This window comes from Kogia breviceps, chromosome 4 (genome assembly GCF_026419965.1).
Source record: "Kogia breviceps isolate mKogBre1 chromosome 4, mKogBre1 haplotype 1, whole genome shotgun sequence".
NCBI lineage: Eukaryota > Metazoa > Chordata > Mammalia > Artiodactyla > Physeteridae > Kogia > Kogia breviceps.
Genome location: NC_081313.1, coordinates 129,556,398 through 129,577,581, shown reverse-complemented (window position 1 = coordinate 129,577,581; position 21,184 = coordinate 129,556,398). Strand labels below are relative to the sequence as shown.

Sequence of the window (21,184 nt, the reverse complement as noted above, 5' to 3'; positions counted from 1 at the left end):
AAAGGTATGGGATCCTGGAAATGAGGGCTCCAACTCAGGTGACTGGCAAGGAAAAGCTCTAGATGGTGACCTTGTAGACCTAGAGAAGAACCTGTCCAGGCTGTGTCAGGAGCATTGAGGACCTGAAGGACAGTCTTTAGGGAAAAAGAAAGGAGACTCATAGAATTGATAATTTGACAGATTATGTAATGGAGTGTCCAGATATAAACAAATTTATGCAAAAATTTTGAAAAAATAAAGGCAATTATTAACTATGAGAAAAAAAGTGCAAGGAGATACTCTTGGTTCAGTCCTTGGCTTTACAGTGAAGAACATGAGCAAAGCCAGCAATTTGTAAACACTGAACGGTTTAACTTAAACTAGATAAACTATACGCTAAGTCCCCTACATATGAACCTTCAAGCTGCGAATTTTCAAAGATGTGAATGTGTGTTCGCATGTCCAATCACGTAAGTTCACATGTCTGGCGTACATTGTCACATGTGTACATCCTCTACAAGCGGTTGTGCTTTTGTGTACTTTACTGTACAGTACTGTATAGATTATAGTAATACAGTATCTTTATTTCAAGCTCAGGATGTCCGGAAGCAAGCGTAAAAGCACCAGTGATGTAGCTAGTACTGCTAAGAAGTGCCAAGAGATAAAAATGTAAACAAAAGTGAAAATAATTGAGAGAGTGGAGAGAGGCGAAAAGATGGTAGACGTCACTCGTTCTTATAATGTGAATTATTCAACCATCGGCACAATTCTAAAGAACAAGAAAAAGCTCATGGAACATGTGAAGTCTGTTGTGCTGATGATGTTGATAGTAATATTGAAGAACCTTAGAAAAGTGATGGAGGAGATGGAGAAACTTCTCAGTATGTGGATGCAGGATCAGCATCAGTGTCAAGTCCCACTCAGCTTAATGCTGATTCAAGAGAAAATAAAAGCCTTTATGAAGACTTGAAGAAGAAACACGGTGAAGAATCAGAGGGCCCATCTTTTAATGCCAGCCATGGCTGGTTTCATTGGTTCAAGGCTAGAGCCAACCTTCACAACGTAAAAGTAAGTGGTGAGGCAGTGAGTGCAGATACAGTAGCTGCCTGGGAATTTCCTGAAATGCTTCAAGAAATTATTGATGAAGGTGCATATTTACCCAAGCAGGTTTTTAACTTGGATGAGACAGGATTGTACTGGAAGAGGATGCCACACCGAAGTTACATCAGTAAGGAGGAAAAGTTGATGCCAGGCTATAAAGGCAGCAAAGGATAAACTAACTCTGCTGTTTGGTGGCAATGCTTCTAGTGATATGAAGCTGAAGCCTCTCTAAGTTTATCAATCAGAGAACCCAAGAGCCCTTAAAAACATAGCCAAGGGCTCTCCTCCTGTTGTGCGGAAGAGTAACCCGAAAGTCTGGGTTACACAGACAATTTTCTAGGACTGGTTTTTTCTACCACTTTATCCAGGAAGTAGAGAAATATTGCTTGGAGAAGGACATCGCATTCAACATTGTTTTGCTGCTTGACAATACCCCCCATCCATAGACAACTTTCATCTTAACGTCAAAGTAGTGCATCTGCCCCTGAATCATCGCTCATCTAAACTATGGACCAGGGACTTACAGCGACTTTCAAGAAATATTACTTACGTCACGCTTTTTGTCAGGCCGTAAAGGTGACTGACGAATCGGGAACAACCTTGTGACAATTTTGGAAGGACTATAACATCTACAAGGCCATAAAAAACATTGACTTTGCTTGGTGTGAGTTTACAGCCATCACCGTGAATGGGGTTTGGAAGAACGTTTGCCTGCAGTTTGTTCATGATTTTCGTAGATTTGAGAAGGTGGATGTCCAAAGAGGTCTTCAGCAACGTAGTGACCCTCAGAGAGAAGCGGGAGCTAGATCTGCAAGAGGATGACTTCACTGAACTCCTTGCTGTGCAACACAAGGAGCTTACTAATGAAGACCTGATAGAATTGGAGGCCCAGAGAAAGGATGAATAGAGACGAGAGGAAGAAGTAACTGAAGAACTGAAGAGATTCGTGATGCAGGAAATGGCAAGGGGATTTTCTTTATTTGAGGAGACACTGGTAGTTTTTGAGGCACAGGATCCAAATGTAGAATGGTAAACGAAGGTTGCAGCAGCTGTTCAGAATGCAATCCGGTGCTACCGTGTCATCTATGATGAGAAAAAAAGAGCTACTACCCAGACATCACTGGACTGTTTTTTCAAGAGGGTAGATCTAATTGAATCCAGCAAGGAACCAGAACCTGTGCCATCAACGTCAGGTGTGAATGAAATTGTAGCTTGCCCTCTGTCTCCTGTTGCTGATGATCCTTCAGCTCTACCATCTCCCACCTCCTTTCCCTTCACCAGTCAATAACTCTTCTTGTCTGTTTACTCGATGCCAGCCCCTGTATGCCAGCTGTTGTACTGTACTGCTGTACTTTTCAAGGTACTGTACTGTAAGATTAAAAATGGTTTCTTTGTTTTTTGTGTTTGTTTTTTATGTATTATTCGTGTGAAAAGTATTATAAACCTATTATAGTACGGTATTATATAGCCGATTGTGTTAGTTGGGTACCTAGGCTAACTTTGTTAGACTTACAAACAAATTGGACTTACGAACGTGCTCTTGGAAAGGAACTCATTCATATGTAGGGGACTTACTGTATTGGGAGAACAGAAGGAAGGGAAGTGAAGAGAAGATGTTAAAAAACGAAATCTGCAACTGTCATAAAAGGAAGTGCACAATGTCTAAAACTGAAAAATCAAGAAATTAGCAGTGAAAAAAAAGAAAGAAATTAGCAGTGTTAGAAAATTTAAAAGTAAAGCCATAAACATAAAAAAAGAACCAAAAATGTTAAAAGTAGGTGCTTCTGAGAGTGGAATAGGACGGAAAGGGTTGTTGTTTATTTAAGATTTTCACTTGGATGCATATGACACAAAGCCCAAATCATGGTGACTTAAACAAACTTTGTTTTAGTTATTTGCTTTCTATTCAGAGGAAAGGGACTGGCTCATGATGCCATTGAGGTCCCAGATTCTTTTTCTCTTTCTGTGCAGTCTTTCTTAGCATGTGGCTTTTGTTCTTATAGATTCAAGATGACTTTTGTACCTCAGGTTCTGCAGCTGCATACCAGGCAGGTAGAAGAGGAAGGACAAATTCTAAAAGATACATTCCAACTGTCTTCTTTTTTTTAAAAAATAAGAGCTTTTAAAAAAATAATAGTTGTGTTGTTATATGATTATTCATATACTATACAATCTAACCATTTAAAGTATGCAATTCAAAGTTTCTTAGTATATTCACATAGTTGTGCAGACATCACAGTTAATTTTAGAACATTTTCATCACCACAAAAAGAAACCTTGTTTCCATTTGAAGTCACATTCCATTTCCTCCCAAATCCTCAGCCCTAGGCAACCATGAACATACATTCTGTCTGCATAGATTTGCCTATTATAGACATTTTATATAAATGGAATCATACAATATATGGTCTTTTGTGAGTAGCTTCTTTCACATAATATGTGTTTTAGGTTCATCCATGTAATTGCATATATCAGTCATTGGCTACTTTTTATTGCTGAATAATATTTTACTGGGTGGACATGCCACATTTTGTTTGTCCACTCATCAGCTGAACATTTGGGTTGTTTCCACTTTTTGGCTATTATAAATAGTGTTGATATGAACATCCATATAAAAGTTACTGGCATGGAAACTCTACCCTATGAGTAAGTTGGTGCAAAGGCCATTGGCAAATACTCTCAGTTTTCCATGGGTAAAGGGTAAAGCTAGGATTTTACCCTCTATAATTTGGAGTTGGAGGGGATGAGAAATATTGGCTTCTTGTCCTTTCTGGTGATATCCCTTGATTGACGGATGAGGTTAAGGGGTCACTAGTTTCTTGGCCTCACTCACCCAGATTGAAGCTTTCCTCCTGCTGAGGGAGTGGGTAGGGGATGCAGATAGGAGAGGAAAGAAGGGGCTGGTTGCAGCTCAAGGGCCACAGATTCTCACTGTTCCTATGGAGATTTAGTAGATTTTCTTTAGTAAATGCTTCTTCATTTGCTGTCTACCTTTAGAACAATTTCCTGAAACTTTAAATGGTTGTTATTTTTACAGTTTTCACCAGTTGTTGTTATTTTGCTTGGGAATGGGTCCATAGGGCTCTTCACATTGCCATTCCGGAAGTGAAACTTATACAAGAGCTTTCTTAAAAGAGCAACTCAGTGACTTCTACTAATATCTCATTGGCTGGTATTGTGACAATGGCCACTCATGTCTGTGAGGGAGGCTGGGAGTGAGCCACTTAACTAGACACATAAGCACCCCATGTAGGGCTGGTGGAAAATGGGGTTTAACCAGTGCTATGGTCACAGAAGTGTTGAACTACTATGTGGTTTTTGAAATAAATTATTTTGATAAAAGTTAATTTCTAGAATGTAAAAACAAATTCACTGCCCAAGAACATCAATTTACAACATCTTCTTTTTTCATTCCATGATTGGCTTAAGTTTGTACTCTAGTAGGTTTGTTTTTTATTTTATTTTTTTTCTCTTTTCCAAAAAGCAGGCATGGAAATGGTACTTTTTAAAAAAAATTAATTATTTTGTAAAAGTTTTGGCTGTGTTGGGTCATCGTTGCTGTGCACGGGCTTTCTCTAGTTGTGGCAAGCGGGGGCTACTCTTTGTTCAGATGAGTGGGCTTCTCATTGGGCTTCTCTTGTTGCAAAGCACGGACTCTAGGTGCGTGGTCTTCAGGAGTTGTGGCACATGGGCTCTGTAGTTGTGGCTTGTGGACTCTTGAGCACAGGCTCACTAGCTGCGGTGCACGGGCTTAGCTGCTCGGCGGCATGTGGGATCTTCCCAGGCCAGGGCTTGAACCTATGTCTCTTGCATTGGCAGGCAGATTCTTAACTACTGCACCACCATGGAAGCCCTGGAAAAGATACTTTAAAAGTTCTTATCTGTTTAAAAATGTTTCTCTTGGGACTTCCCTGGACGTCCAGCGTTTAAGACTTCGCCTTCCAATGCAGGGGGTGTGGGTTTGATCCCTGATCGGGGAGCTAAGATCCCACATGTCTTGTAGACAAAAAGCCAAAACATAAAACAGAAGCAATATTGTAACAAATTCAACAAAGACTTTAAAAATGGTCCACGTCAGGACTTCCCTGGTGGCGCAGTGGGGTCGCCAATGCAAGGGACATGGGGTCGATCCCTGGTCCGGGAAGATCCTACATACCGCAGAGCAAATAAGCCCGTGCACTGCAACTACTGAGCCTGCACTCTAGAGCCCACTGTGCCACAACTACTAAGCCTGCGTGCCACAACTACTGAAGCTTGTGCGCCTAGAGCCTGTGCTCAGCAACAAGAGAAGCCACCACAGTGAGAAGCCCGTGCACTTCAATGAAGAGTAGCCCCCGCTCAATGCAACTAAAGAAAGCCCACACACAGCAACAAAGACCCAATGCAGCCAAAAATAAATAAATAAATAAGTTTATAAAAAAACAGAAAAAATGGTCCATGTCAAAAAAAATCTTTTAAAAAATATATTTCTCTTGACTATTTGCTTAAAAGAATGTTGGCTCTATATATAATTCTTAAGCCAAACTTTGCTTTAAGATTTTGATTAAATATTGCTGAGATTTTGATCAAGTTTGTGGGCAGCTTAACTGCTATTCTTTTTTTTTTTTTTTTTTTTTTTTTTTGCTACGCGGGCCTCTCTCTGTTGTGGCCTCTCCCGTTGCGGAGCACAGGCTCCGGACGTGCAGGCTCAGCGGCTATGGCTCACAGGCCTAGCCGCTCCACGGCATGTGGGATCTTCCCGGACCGGGGCACGAACCTGTGTCCCCTGCATCGGCAGGCGGTTTCTCAACCACTGCGCCACCAGGGAAGCCCTTAACTGCTATTCTTAATAAATGCTTTTACCTGCTTATTTTTGTCCATAGGATTATTTTTCAGTCTTTGAAAGGTATGCCCAAATGTTGCACATTCCAGATCAGTTTTCCCTGTGACACACTGTGCCTTTTCAATTGGTAAATTCAAGCATTTCTTTACTTTAGGAAGTTTTCTTTAAGTCTTTGATATTTTTTCCTATTTCATTTGCTCTTATCTTCAGGGACAAAATTTATGTATATGTTGGATCTCCTTTGTCTTATATACCGTTCCTTTGGCTTTAAAATTCTCTTAGACACTTTGTCCTTTCTTCTTTCTTTTTCTCAATTTCTCAAGCATGTTCTCCATGCTTGAATGATTTAGCAGATTCTATCTTTCTTTTCTGCTGCTCTTATGGTGATCTTCACTTCTGCGAGGCTTTCCCCTTTCCATTTGACCTGAGTTTATCGACTCATCATTTTATTTCCCTTTCTTCATGTTGTCCTCACTGTCCAACCCTTTATGCCTGTTCTTCACACTCTTATGTGTAATAGATACTGCTTTTGGTAAATTAAATGATTTCATGGAGACCTAGGGGCTCTTTTTTTAAAGAAAAATTATTGAATTATAGTTGATTTACAATATTGTGTTAGTTTCAGGTGTACAGCAAAGTGATTCATTTATACATATATGTATATTCTTTTTCAGATTCTTTTTTATTATAGGTTATTACAAGATATTGGATATAATTCCCTGTGCGATGCAACAAATACTTGTTGTTTATCTATTTTATACATAGTTGTGTGTATCTGTTAATCCCAAACTCTTAATTTATCCCTCTCCCCCCTTTCCCCTTTGGTAACCGTAATTTTGTTTTCTATGCCTACAAGTCTGTTTCTGTTATGTAAATAACTTTATTTGTATTATTTTTAAGATTCCACATATAAGTGATATCATATGATATTTGTCTTTTCTGTCTGGCTTACTTCACTTAGTATGATAACCTCTAGGTCCATCCATGTTACTGCAAATGGCATTATTTCATTTTATTTTATGGCTAATATTCCATCATATATATGTACCACATCTTTATCCACTCATCTGTTCATGGACACTTAGGTTGCTTCCATGCCTTGACTGTTATAGTACTGCTGTGAACATTGGGGTGCATGTATATTTTCGATTTAGAGTTTTCATCTTTTCTAAATATATGCCCAGGAGTAGGATTGCTGCTTCATATGCTAACTCTATTTTTATTTATTTATTTATTTATTTGGCTGCATTGGGTCTTCGTTGCTGCGTGTGGGCTTTCTCTAGCTGCAGTGAGTGGGAGCTACTCTTCATTGCGGTACTCAGGCTTCTCATTGTGATGGCTTCTCTTGTTGCAGAGCATGGGCTCTAGACGTGTGGGCTTCAGTAGTTGCAGCATGCAGGCTCAGTAGTTGCAGCACATGGGCCCTAGAGTGCAGACTCGGTAGCTGTGGCGCATGGGCTTAGTTGCTCCGCGCTATGTGGGATCGTCCTGTACCAGGGCTCGAACCCGTGTCCCCTGCATTGGCAGGTGGATGGATTCTTAACCAATGCACCACCAGGGAAGTACTAGTTATTTTTTAAAATTAATTTTTATTGGAGTATAGTTGCTTTACTACGTTGTGTTAGTTTCTACTGTAAAGCAAAATGATTCAGCTATACGTACACATATATTCCCTCTTTTTTGGATTTCTTTCCCATTTAGGTCACCACAGTGCATTAAGTAGAGCTCCCTGTGCTATACAATATGTTCTCATTACTTGTCTATTTTATACATAGTATCAATAATGTATATGTGTCAATCCCAATTTCCCAATTCCTCCCCCCACCCTTTCCCCCTTAGTATCCATACATCTTGTTCTTTATGTCTGTGTCTCTATTTCTGTTTCGCAAATAAGATAATCTCTACCATTTTTCTAGATTCCATGTATATGTGTTAATATATGATATTTGTTTTTCTCTTTCTGACTTGCTTCACTCTGTATGACACTCTCTAGGTCCATCCACGTCTCTACAAATGACCCAATTTCGTTCCTTTTAATGGCTGAGTAATAGTCCATTGTATATATGTACCACATCTTTATCCATTCATCTGCTGATGGACATTTAGGTTGCTTCCATGTCCTGGCTATTATAAATAGTATTGCTATGAACATTGGGGTGCATGTATATTTCCAATTTAGAGTTTTCATCTTTTCTAAATATATGCCCAGGAGTAGGATTGCTGGTTCATATGGTAACTCTATATTTAGTTTTTTAAGGAACATCCATACTGTTCTCCAAAGTGGCTGCATCAATTTAAATTGTCACCAACAGTGTAGGAGGGTTCCCTTTTCTCCACACCCTTTCTAGCATTTGTTATTTCTAGACTTTTTGATGATGGCCATTCTGACTGACATGAGGTGATACCTCATTGTAGTTTTGATTTGCATTTCTCTAATAATTAGCTGTGTTGAACATTTTTTTCATGTGCTTGTTGGCCATCTGTTGTCTTTTTTGGAGAAAAGTCTATTTAGGTCTTCTGACCATTTTTTGATTTTTTTTTTGTTGTTGTTGTTATTGAGTTGTGTGAGTTGTTTGTATACTTTGGAATTTAATCCCTTGTTGGTTTTTGCAAATATTTTCTCCCATTCTGTAGGTTGCCTTTTCATTTTGTTTATGGTTTCCTTTGCTGTGCAAAAGCTTATAAGTTTGATTAGGTCCCATGTGTTTATTTTTGCTTTTATTTCTTTTTCCTTGGGAGACTGACCTGAGAAAATATTGCTACGATGTATGTCAGAGAATGTTTTGCCTATGTTCTTTTCTAGGAGTTTTATGGTGTCATGTCTTATATTTAAGTCTTTAAGCCATTTTGAGTTTATTTTTGTACATGGTGTGAGGGTGTGTTCTAACTTCATTGATTTACATGCAGCTGTCCAACTTTCCCAGCACAGTTTGCTGAAGAGATTGTCTGTTTCCCATTTTATATTCTTGCCTTCTTTGTCGAAGATTAATTAACCATAGGTGTGTGGGTTTATTTCTGGACTCTCTATTCTGGGAGGACTAGGGCTTCTTAATTGTGTTAGTTTTTCATGGGTGCCGTAACAGATTGCCACAAACTTATTGGTTTGAAACAATAAAAAATGATTATCTTCTACTTCTGCAGGTCTGAAGTCAAATATGGGTCTCAGGGTGCTAAAATCATGGTGTCGGCAAGGCTGCATTCCGTTCTGGAGGCTCTAAGGGAGACCCTGTTTCTTTGCCTTTTCCAGCTTCTAGAGGTCTCTTTTCCTTGAGTCCTCACATCAAATCACTGTGAACTCTTCTACCTCACTCTTCCACTTACAAGGACCCTTGTGATTATATTAGTCCCCCCTGGATGATCCAGGATACTCTCCCCAATTTTGTCACCTCATTAGCAAACTTGATTCATGTGCTCCCTTAATTCCCTTTTGTCATGTAAGGTTATATATTCATGGTTTACGGGGACTAGCATGCAGACATGCTGGGGGGCGGGCTGTGCACTATTGTGCCTGCCCCACTAACTTCCACCTGCTTTGGAATGCTACTAACTTCCACCATGCTACTGTATTTAAGAGTTTTCCATTATCTATTATTTGCCTGATGCCTTTTCTTCTTTTGTTTTTCCCTCCTGCATTATCTTTATATAGTTTCCATGATAGTTCCTTTAAAAAATTTACCACTTTTCTTTGAAGTAATGGCATTTTCCTGGACAGCTCTTTTTGAAAAAGTAGTTGGAGGAAGAGGTAGCTTATATCCCCAAGGCTTCTGTGGATATAATTCAGGAGGTCTGTTAACTTGGATGGGAAAAATTTTAATCTTGATTTTCTCTAACGAAGGCAGGCAACGCAGCCCAATAGTATTCATAGGTCCTATACATTTGTCACCAGTAGAAATTAAAGATATTTTCTTAAAAAAAATAAATTTATTTATTTATTTACTTACTTACTGGCTGCGTTGGGTCTTCTTTGCTGTGCACGGGCTTTCTCTAGGTGCAGCGAGCAGGGGCTACTCTTCGTTGTGGTGCACAGGCTTCTCTTGTTGTGGAGTACGGGCTCTAGGAGCACAGGCTTCAGTAGTTGTGGCACATGGGCTTAGTAGTTGTGGCTCGTGGGCTTAGTTGCTCTGCGGCATGTGGGATCTTCCCGGACCAGGGCTTGAACCTGTGTCCCCTGCATCAGCAGGTGGATTTTTAACCACTACACTCCCAGGGTAGTCCCTAAAGATAGTTTGATATCACATTACAGATATACTGAAAAACCGGTTACCCTCATCATTTCTTCCAAATTATAACAGTTATTAGGCCCACTGCTAGATCTCATTAATTGAGGCATAAATATCACAAACTTAAAAAAATATTTTGGTACCTGTATTTCAATATGTCTCCCTTTATAATCTTCTATGCTTTATTTTATGCATTTGAAAATATTATTCTGAGAGGGACCCATGCACCTCAGCAGGCTGCAGTGTGGGTCCAGTCTTCCTGCCTTTTGCCCTGTTCTTGCTGTTCCTCTCTTCTGGGTGTGGTCCCCTTCCGAAAAACAGGAAGTCTCCTTGACTCATGTCAAAACCCTGCATGTCACAGATTTTGGGTGAGTTAGCTTGGACTTTTCCTTAGCTATTCAGTGTCAGAAAGGATCAGGCTTCTACTGATTCACTCACAGTTTCTCCCCACACTGGTAACAGATAACCACCCACTCTTGAAAATGTATGTCCCTGTTTCACCCCAACATCCTTCCACTACTGTGGTCCACAGGGTTCAAAGATGTTTGGTGATTTGCCCATATACCCAGACCTTGCAATTCAAAGTAAGGTGGGGCTGGGATTGCTGTTTCCCACTAGTGTGTGTTCCCTACTCTGAAAAACCTTGGATTCTCTTTATTTTCCTGCAGATGGTCTCTCTCCTTGTGTCCCTTCTCACTCCAGTCCCAGGCCCCAAGAGCATAGGGGCCCTCTCATGATTAGTGATTTCATAGAAGTGGAAGTTCTTTTTTTGTTTCTCTTTGTTGTTCTGGGTTGATTTCAGAGAGGGCACAAGAGTTAGAGGTTTCTCTTCTGCTATCTTTAATCAGAAATCTTTTTAGCTTCTTTCCATAACTTTTAAAAAGTTGCTGAAGTTCATTTTAGTAGAGACAATACAGAATTGCATGTAGTGGAAATGTCTCCTTCTTCCCACATAGTGACCTCTTTTAGGGATGATATCAGAAGCAAAAATGTGATGTGTGTTTATTTTCCAGTCTTTTCTATATATTTATATAAACATTTAAAGTATCCAATCCAGCCACAATTTATATAGATGCAGCTGGTAAAGTGAAATATAATCGCTTACTTTTAACTGAGTGCTAGGAGTAGCACTTGTACTACAGTTTTTCTTTACTCTCTTCTGGGTTAAATGAGAGAGGGGGAAAATCAGGGGTGGAAATGTATAAAACAACTGATTTTCTTCTTCTTTACTGTAGAAAATATATATAACATGCAATTTACCATTGAAATAATTTCTAAGTGTATAGTACAGCAGTGTAATGTACATTCACATTGTTGTGCACTATCTATCTCCAGAACTCTTAATCTTTTTTGTTGTTTTTGGCCATGCTGTGTGGCTTGCAGGATCTTAGTTCCCTGACCAGGGATCAAACCCATGCCCCCTGCAGTGGAAGCACAGAGTCCTAACCACTGGACTGCCAGGAAATCCCAAGAACTCTTCATCTGGCAAAACTGAAACTTTGTACCCATCAAACAATGAGTCCCCACTTCCCCCTCCCCTGGGTCCCTGCCAACCACCATTCTTTCTGTTTCTGTGAATGTGACTATTCTAAGAATCTTATATAAGTGGAACAGTATTTGTTCTTTGGTGACTGGCTTATTTCACTTAGCGTAATGTCATCATGGTCATGTTGTAGTGTACTGAGCTGATAAGGAGGGCCGACTCTAAGTTATAGGCAAATTTTTGACTGTGCAGAAGGTCAGCATCCCTTAACCACTGCCAGTTGTTTAAGGGTCAACTGTACTTCTGAGTAGTAGTTTATCTGTTTTCCTCTCAAAATGTTTATTTTCCTTCTGGTTTCAAGTTTGCAGTAAAAGCTCCTAGATTTGCTTCAACTTGGAATGTGTCTTCCAGAAACACGATAGGGAGCACTGACGGGGGTGGTGGTGGAAATCATTTAAAGGTAGATGAGACAGTAATCCATAGTTGGAACCCCATGACAAGGGTCTATGACCCTATTGCTGTTTATAAAAAGTAATTCTAGAGAAAAGCTTATGAACACAGAAAAAGGGAAAGCTAAATGGGAACAAAGAAACTGATTCCACTTATGGTTCATGGGATGTTTGTGTAGAGGACTTGTCTCTTTTTTTTTTTTTTTTTTTTGCGGTACGCGGGCCTCTCACTGTTGTGGCCTCCCGTTGCGGAGCGCAGGCTCCGGACGCACAGGCTCAGCGGCCATGGCTCACGGGCCCAGCCGCTCCGCGGCATGTGGGATCCTCCCGGACCGGGGCACGAACCCGTGTCCCCTGCATCGGCAGGCGGACTCTCAACCACTGCGCCACCAGGGAAGGCCAGGACTTGTCTCTTAAAAAGTAGGACTTGACAACTTTTTTCACAAGTGTCAGCCAAATCTTCTTCAATCCATTACTCAGAAGGTGTAGAGGTCCAAGAATTGGGAGTCTTGGAAACACTTGGGCTCATAAGCCCATGGAAACCCATCTCAACTGGGGATGGTACCTGCTAGGAGAAGGGTGTGTTCCCAGCATTCTGAGCCCCAGGGAAATACACCTTGAGGGGAAGAGGGAAGAGCACAGTTGCAACATAAAGTGATTATTATGCCAGGCTTCTCCTTACAAGAGATCATGAAGACTCAGTAATGCTAAATTGTAACTTTATTTTAAAAAATTGAATAGTCTTTGTGCAAATTCAAATTGTGCATCACTGCCCCTTCCTGCCATATCATGTTTCTGCCATGTGATTTGTCCAACAGTCACTTTCAGTTTAAAATGCAGTCTCTTTCTAAGAGAGCTCAGCTGCCTTGGGACTCTCTACTTCCTGTCTCTTGTCTTCTCCCTAGTAGGGGAATGGTGTCTGGCTGCTGGGCTGACCTCTGTCCTTTCTGGGCCCCTCTGAAATCTCCCCTGGGTACCAGCGTCCTTCCCAGCTGCTTCTGGCACCACGTCCTCATCCCGGTCTTGGGTCCCCTGGAATTTCTGGTGGTCCCAGAATGCATGCTCCCTCCTTGGGTCTGGGTCAGGTAGGGTTTTGTGAATATGTCATGGCCTGCCCACCTGGCATCTCAGGCACCATTTCCTTGTTTTAGAAGAGAGATTTCTCTGGGAGGTGTGTGCTCTCTCTGGGCAACCTCTGGGACAGTGAGGCATGTTTTCCTCTATTCTCAGATCCCCTGCATCCACTAGTAGTTTCTGTAACTCCTCATCCTGGGGCTTGGGCTGCAGGTATGCTGTTGGGCTTTTGGTCCTTACCCAGGGACTGTGTTAGTCAGGGTTCTCCAGAGAAACAGATGTATATGTTTGTGTGTGTGTGTGTGTGTGTGTGTGTGTGTGTGTATATAATATACTGAATGTTTGTGTCCCTTCAAAATCCATATGTTGAGACCTAATCTCCAGTGTGATTAGTATTTAGAGGTGGGGCCTTTGGGAGGTGATTATGTCTGACGGGGGAACCCTTATGAATGCAATTAGTGCTCTTTTTTTTGTGTGTGTGTGGTACTTGGGCCTCTCACTGCTGTGGCCTCTCCCGTTGGGGAGCACAGGCTCCGGACGCGCAGGCTCAGCGGCCATGGCTCACGGGCCCAGCCGCTCCGCGGCATGTGGGATCTTCCCGGACCGGGGCACGAACCCGTGTCCCCTGCATCGGCAGGCGGACTCTCCACCACTGCACCACCAGGGAAGCCCCTAGTGCTCTTCTTATAAAAGATCCCAGAGAGGTCCCTCACTCCTCCTGCAATGTGAGGACAGAGTAAAAAGATGACCTTCGATGAATCAGGAAGCAGCCCTCATCACTCATTGAATCTGCTGGCACCTTGATCTTGAACTTCCCAGACTTCATAACTATGAGAAATAAATGTTTGTTGTTGAAGTCACCCATTTTTTTAGTATGGTATTTTTGTTATAGTAGCCTGAACACACTAAGACAATATATATATATATATAGTGTGTGTGTGTATATATATATATATGTATATATATCACATCTATATATATGTAACTGTCTATATTTATATCAACATCTATATCTGTCTATCTATCTATTTTGAGGGATTTTAAGTATTTGGCTCATGTGATTGTGTGGGCTGGCAAGTCTGAAATCTGCAGGGCAGGCTGGAGACTCGGGAGAAGTTGATGTTGCATTGTTGAGTCTGAAGGCAAACTGCAGGCAGAATTCCTTCTTTCTTGGGGGATCTCAGTCTTTTCTCTTAATACCTTCAACTGATTATGTGAGGCCCAACCACATTATGGTAGGTAATCTGTTTAACTCAAAATCTACTGATTTAAAAGTTAATCTCATCTAAGAAATACCTTCACAACAACATCCAGACTGGTGTTTGGCCAAATGTCTGGGTACCACGGCTTGGCCAAATTGACACATTAAATTAACCATTGCAGGGGCGCTCCATTTCTCCAATTCAGGTTCCTGTTGATTTTTTTTTTTTTTTTTTTTTTTTTTTGCGGTACGCGGGCCTCTCACTGTTGTGGCCTCTCCCGTTGCGGAGCACAGGCTCCAGACGCGCAGGCTCAGCGGCCATGGCTCACGAGCCCAGCCGCTCCGCGGCATGTGGGATCTTCCCAGACCGGGGCATGAACCCGCGTCCCCCACATCGGCAGGCGGATTCTCAACCACTGCGCCACCAGGGAAGCCCAATGTTCATGTTCTTTGAAATTGTTCTCATATCACCTTACAATCTTCCCTGTGCTATATAGTTTATGTGATAAAATTTATTTTATGAATTCATGAATGCTCATGCTATTTGGAGCTCAACGAAGATTTTCTCTCTCAAAAAGCCTCCATTCTATCATAAAACCTTCCATTCAAGACCATTGTTCTACCTTGAAATTCAGAGCTGGCTGATAACTCCTTATTTTGTGGCCATGTTGCCACAGGGAAAAACTATGGTGAGGAAATGGTGAGGAAATGGTAGTGGCTGACAGCTAGGGTCTTTTTTAGAACTATTTAACAATCCTCAGGACACTGATGCCCACCTGTTAGCCCAAGCACAAGTCGATAGCCATGCTACACTTGTACTTGTGATTATTAGCTCAGTGTTGACCTCAGGGAAATCAAAACTCACAGAGAAGAATAGTCAATCATACCTCAACAGTGGCATCTATGTATAAGTTGCCTTTGGATTTGACGAACAGAGAAACCATATTAATTGGCTTAAACACCAGAGCATTTCACTGTTGGGCTGGTTGCTTCAGTGGACATGTTTCTTCCATCTCTGGCTCTGCCATCCTTTGAGTCTTTCATGTTCCCTTATAGTCATTAAATGGCCACAGCAGTTCCAGGCATCATAACCTGATGTGACCACATCTATTGGCAGCAAAGGACCAAACCTTATGGAAAGTCTTTCTTCAGAGCACAGACTGTTTTATGTGAAGTCCTGGTCTTATAACCAGAACTTACTCACCAGCCCACTCCTTAAACAATCATTACTAGGAGAGCAGGATCCAATTATTGGGTTATATAAACCAGAATATACCCATTAATTTGGAGAAAAGAATTAACTTTTCCTGAGTCCTGTAAGGAAAAAGTGAATTCTTACGCAAAATTGGGGTCCTTTTAGTAAGGAAGAAGGTGGCCACTGGGTGATGGTCTGATCACCTAGAGTGTCTGCTCCACTTCTGTGAAATTCTACACTCATCATAATACAAGTACATGCTTGGCCTTTTGCAGTTCATGCCTTGACATGGATTAGAAGGCATGGGAGAAAGAATTAGCACCGAGTGGAGGAGGAGGAAAAAATGTAGCGTTATTAGTTAGAGGACTGGTGTCCTGATGGAAGCTAGAAAATCAGGGAAGCCCAACTGTCACTGTCATCCTATTTTAAGGCCACCAGAACCTACCAACTTGATACCTGTGCTGGGTAAAACTCCCTTTTTTTCTTTTTCAATTACAAAGTTATATATGCTTTGGAAAAAAGCCAGTCAATAGAGAAATATATAATGTACAACATAAAAGTCCTTTGTATTAATGTAGAAAATAAAAATCTTCTGTTTGTTCTAACTTCATGTTTGTAGTTGCAAATACAGTTCTTCCAAATTTGTCTACACATGTATTAATAAATGCATATATACGTATTTTAAATATAAGTAATCTTATATATATATATGTATATATATACATATCTTCAACAACCTACCTGATGTCTGATAGAATAATATTCTGCAGGAAATATTTTAAGATTTCCAACACGAGGAATTAAGTTCCAGGAAGCCCCTTCCAGGCAAAGAAAGGAGTCAGACCAGGGCTGACCAATAAAACTCAGTAGTGATATACTTGTCCTATTTTGCACTGTCCCCACATGTGGCTACTGAGCCCTTAAAATGCCTCCAGTGCAGCCAGAACTGAATTGTTAATTTTAATTAATTTACATTTCAGTAGCCATGTGTAGCTAGTGGCTACTGTATTGATCAGTGCAGGGTTGACAAATGGAAAGTGGCAGTGATGCCTGCAGCCTAAGAGAATCTTTTTTCCAGGAGAGCAATGTGCTTTCTTTCTGCCGGTGTAGAAGTGAAACCACCTTTCTCACAGGCCTAGAGAGGGTGATTAGCATATCATGTGTGTAGAGGTCAAGGGAAGGGGAAGCTGGGTGAGGATTTGGAAGCATTCAGGCCCAGAGATACATGCATGATTTAGGGTACCTTACACTATTACTGTTTTGCTTTGGACTTTTCAATAGAATCTTGACTTTAAATGTTTGGGCTCTTTGTCACCACACCTATACTTTCATGTCTCGTGTCTGGATTTTTGGTTCAGAAAAGCCCTATGACATTTCATCACTCTGCCCCGACCCGTAGAATCAGGCCTTGTTCATATGTACTTGGAGGTGGCTGGGGGAAGCAAGTCTGTCCTGGCTTGCTTTATTTCCCCTTCAGCCTTTGGCAGGCTATTTCTTTGTAACTTACAGCAGTCATTGATTTCCTAGTGGGTTTCCTTTTGTTTTGTTTTGGTTTCCTGTAGATTATTCAATTAGAAAAAATTGGTGGCAAGTTTGGGTTTGGAACCCAATACCCAGAGCTCCAGTTCACTCTGCTTTATAGAGGTGAGAGGCAGTTGTTTCATGGGTGTAATTGTTTTTCTTTGGTGCACAGTATTAACTTGTTATTCTCTGTGTTTTTAGGAGGGGGGTCATGAATAGGTCGGAAGCAGAATCATTATATTCTATTTTTGTGACCTTCTTTGTTTAATATTTGTGTTGATTTTGATATTCCCATACCTGAAACAATGTTCTCAGAAGGCAGACTAACAAGCAAAGCATGGTGATTTCTTTTCCTGATTAGTTTTTATACATGATTAGAGTATATTTTCAAAATTCTGGAATGATATTTGAACACTGCTTTCTACCTTGTATTTCCCTCTCAAGTATTTTTTTTTTTTAACATCTTTATTGGAGTATAACTGTTTTACAACAGTGTGTTAGTTTCTCTTTTACAACAAAGTGAATCAGTTATACATATACATATGTTCCCATAACTCTTCCCTCTTTTGTCACCCTCCCTCCCACCCTCCCTATCCCACCCCTCTAGGTGGTCACAAAGCACAGAGGTGAACTCCCTGTGCTATGCGGCAGCTTCCCACTAGCTATCTAATTTACATTTGGTAGTGTGTATATGTCCCTGCCACTCTCTCACATCGTCACAGCTTACCCTTCCCCCTCCCCATATCCTCAAGTCCATGCTCTAGTAGGTCTGTGTTTTATTCCCATCCTACCACTAATCTCTTCATGACATTTTTTTTTTTTAGATTCCATATATATGTGTCAGCATATGGTATTTGTTTTTATCCTTCTGACTTACTTCACTCTGTATGACAGATTCCAGGTCTATCCACCTCATTACAAATAACTCAGTTTCATTTCTTTTTATGGCTGAGTAATATTCCATTGTATATATGTGCCACATCTTCCTTATCCATTCATCTGTTGATGGACACTTAGGTTGCTTCCATGTCCTGGCTATCGTAAATAGAGCTGCAATAAACATTTTGGTACATGACTCTTTTTGAATTATGGTTTTCTCTCCCTCTCAAGTATTATTTGACTGACCTGCTGTCTCTCTCTCTCTGGCCTCAGCATCTGGATTCCTCACTGCTCCTGCATGCACCCTGACCCTTAACAACATGCAGAGCTTTAGACTCAGGTCTTGCTATCCTGCCCTTGCTTCAGTGGGAGTAGATGCCTCTCTTTCATCTCTCGGAGCATTTTGCACATAATTCTGTAACAACGGTAGTAACAGGAGCTAACCACAGATACCAGCTTCTTTGATTCAGGCTCTGTTCCAAAGGCCTCACATCTACCCATTTGCTCAGTCCTTATGAGAACCATCTCCTATTGGTGCTATTGTCACCCCCATTTCACAGATGAGGAAACTGAGGCATGAAGTAGCATACCAGTGCCCCTCTGTTAGACTTGGATGCTTTTCCTTCTTGCTTCAAGTTTCCTGCACTCTCCTGGGGGTGCTGAGTGCTTCTCACTCACCATGCTCTATGGAACTCATGCCACTGTTGGATTGTGGTCCTGCAGCCATGGTGAGAGCTAAGAAAACAGGTCTGGGTGTTTCTCTCTCCTCCAGCTCCTCTTGGGTAAGGCAAGGTGCTTTTCAGCTTTGTGTTCATGCCTAACACACACTAGGTACTCCATAAGTGTTAGTTGAATAAGTAAGTCAGTGAGTCAGAGAGGAGAGTTTATGCCCATCCAAAGGAATTTAAATCAGGATCTTGAAGAGATATCTGCTCCCATGTTCACTGCGGCATTATTCACAATAGCCAAGATGTGGAAACAACCTTGTCCATAATAGAAGAATGGATAAAATGTCCATAAATAGAAGAATGGATAAAGACAAACAAAGCGTCCATAAATAGATGAATGAATAAAGATGTGGTATATATATACAATGGAATGTTATTCAGACATGACAAAGAAAGAAATCCTACCATTTGCAACAAAATGGACGGATCTTGATGACATTAATAAATAAATGAGACAGGAAAGATAAATACTGAATGAAATCAGTGAAATAAATGAGACAGGAAAGATAAATACTGAATGAAATCAGTGAAATAAATGAGACAGGAAAGATAAATACTGAATGAAATCACTCATGTGGAATCTAAAATAGTCAAACTCATTGAAACAGAGTAGAATGATAGTTGCCAGGGGCTAGGGAGAGGAAGAAAAGGGAAAATATTAGTCAGAGTGTGGGCAGTTTCTATTATGCAAGATGAAAAAGTCCTAGAGATCTGCTGTACAGCATAGAGCCTGTAGCTAATAATACTGTATTGTGGACTTCCCTGGTGGCACAGTGGTTAAGAATCCACCTGCCAATGCAGGGGACACGGGTTCGAGCCCTGGTCCAGGAAGATCCCACACGCCGCAGAGCAACAAAGCCCGTGTACTACAACATCTAAGCCTGTGCTCTAGAGCCCACGAGCCACAACTACTGAAGTCCGTGTGCCTAGAGTCTGTACTCCACAACAAGAGAAGTGCACCACAATGAAGGGTAGCCCCTGCCTTGCTGCAACTGGAGAAAGCCCACGCTCAGCAACGAAGACCCAACACAGCCAGAGATAAATAAATAAATAGTAAATTTATATTAAAAAATACTGTATTCTGTACTTAATATTTGGTAAAAGGGTAGATCTTATATTGTGTTCTCACCACACACACGAAATCATAATCATAATAGGGTGGGGAGAAACTTTGGGAGGTGATAAATATGTTTATAGCCTTGATGGTGGTGATGGTTTCACAGGTATATACTTACCCCTAATAAAATGGTTAAAAATAGAACAGTCAATTGTTATTGTACTGTCTGCAGACTGCCTCCATGTGACTGCTTGAAAGTTCATGGGAGTTGCAGTCTGATGGCCAGGTTATGCTCTCAGTTCTCTATTTACCAGCTCCAGTGATATTCTCCAACATACTCCCCTCTCTGTCAACAAAATACTCACGTGGGTGCTGTCAGAGTTACAGGGAACATCACTGAGTAGCAGTTGAATTTCCTCCCATTCTCTACCCCAGTGGCCACTGAGGAGAGGCCGACATCTCTGGCTACAACCAGTCTCAGCTTTGAGAACTTCAGTTTGGAAAATCCAGTGATGTGAGTAATCGTTAGTCTCTGCCTTTGTCTGTGATGCAAGCCTGTTCACTCCATAGTGAGACCACATCCTTCCTGCTGGACTGTGACTGCTATAAAATTCATCTAGTTTCCTCTCCGGCTGTTCCTGAGGCTGGCATCTGGGTGAGTCCAGCTCTGTGGAGCGGGATGGCTGAAATGGTCTTGGGAAGAATGCAGAGATTGTGTCAAGGGCCAGAACTTGACTAGAGATTTCTTTTGCTAGTCTTCAGGTCTGTCCTTCAACAATGCTTCTGGAATGCTCTTTTATGTTTATCAGTATTTGGGTGCTATGTGTGCGAGTGCATGTGTGTTGGGGGGGACGGGGGGTGAGGACAGGAGCAGCAACCACTGCTTACACCCATGACTCCAGCAGATTTGCCAAGCATTCCCCCAGGGAGACGATAGATGAAATGCATAAAAGCAAACGAGTATTTTAGAACAGGACAGAGAAGGTAAAGGTCAGGGTGGGGTGCACTAGGGTTAGGGATAGGGGAGCACAGAGGAAAGACAGAGTCCTGATGTGGATGGAAAGATCAGTGGAATGGGACCTGGGAGGGTCTGCAGAGCTGGAGGATCTGTCTGGAGTACCCCCTCCCCTCCTGCCGCCTGCCAGATGCATAGAGAATGGATTTGGTGTGGGGTGCATGAGGCCAGGAGTGGAGAGGCAAGAATGAAGATAGAAGGAGAGATGAACATGTTTGAGATGTCTTGAACATTAAACTGTGTTCTTTATAAATTCCACTTTGGAGAGTTCTAAAGCTTCGTAGGGCCCCTCCCTTCCTTTAACATCATTTATGTCTTTGGGCTAATGTTGTGCTTTTCCAAATTCAGAAATATAAAGGGATAAATTCCAAACAAAGCCAATGTGTTCATCCATCTAAAATCTAGGAGATGTGTATGATCAAAAGATATAGCATCTTATTTCTAGTCTTTGTGGAACTCA

The 21,184-nt window shown here is 41.3% G+C and overlaps 1 protein-coding gene across 2 annotated transcripts in view; it reads left to right on the top strand.

Annotated features, from left to right (window-relative positions):
- The first annotated feature begins 20,130 nt into the window (after window positions 1-20,130).
- Window positions 20,131-21,184, top strand: part of NLRP3 (NLR family pyrin domain containing 3) — a 57,384-nt gene continuing 56,330 nt past the window's right edge. The window contains exon 1 of one of the 2 annotated variants that reach the window (XM_067031880.1): window positions 20,131-20,364. The gene's annotated coding sequence lies outside the window, so the exon portion shown is untranslated. The remainder of the gene's footprint in view (window positions 20,365-21,184) is intronic. The other variant, XM_059061725.2, reaches the window with a different exon arrangement.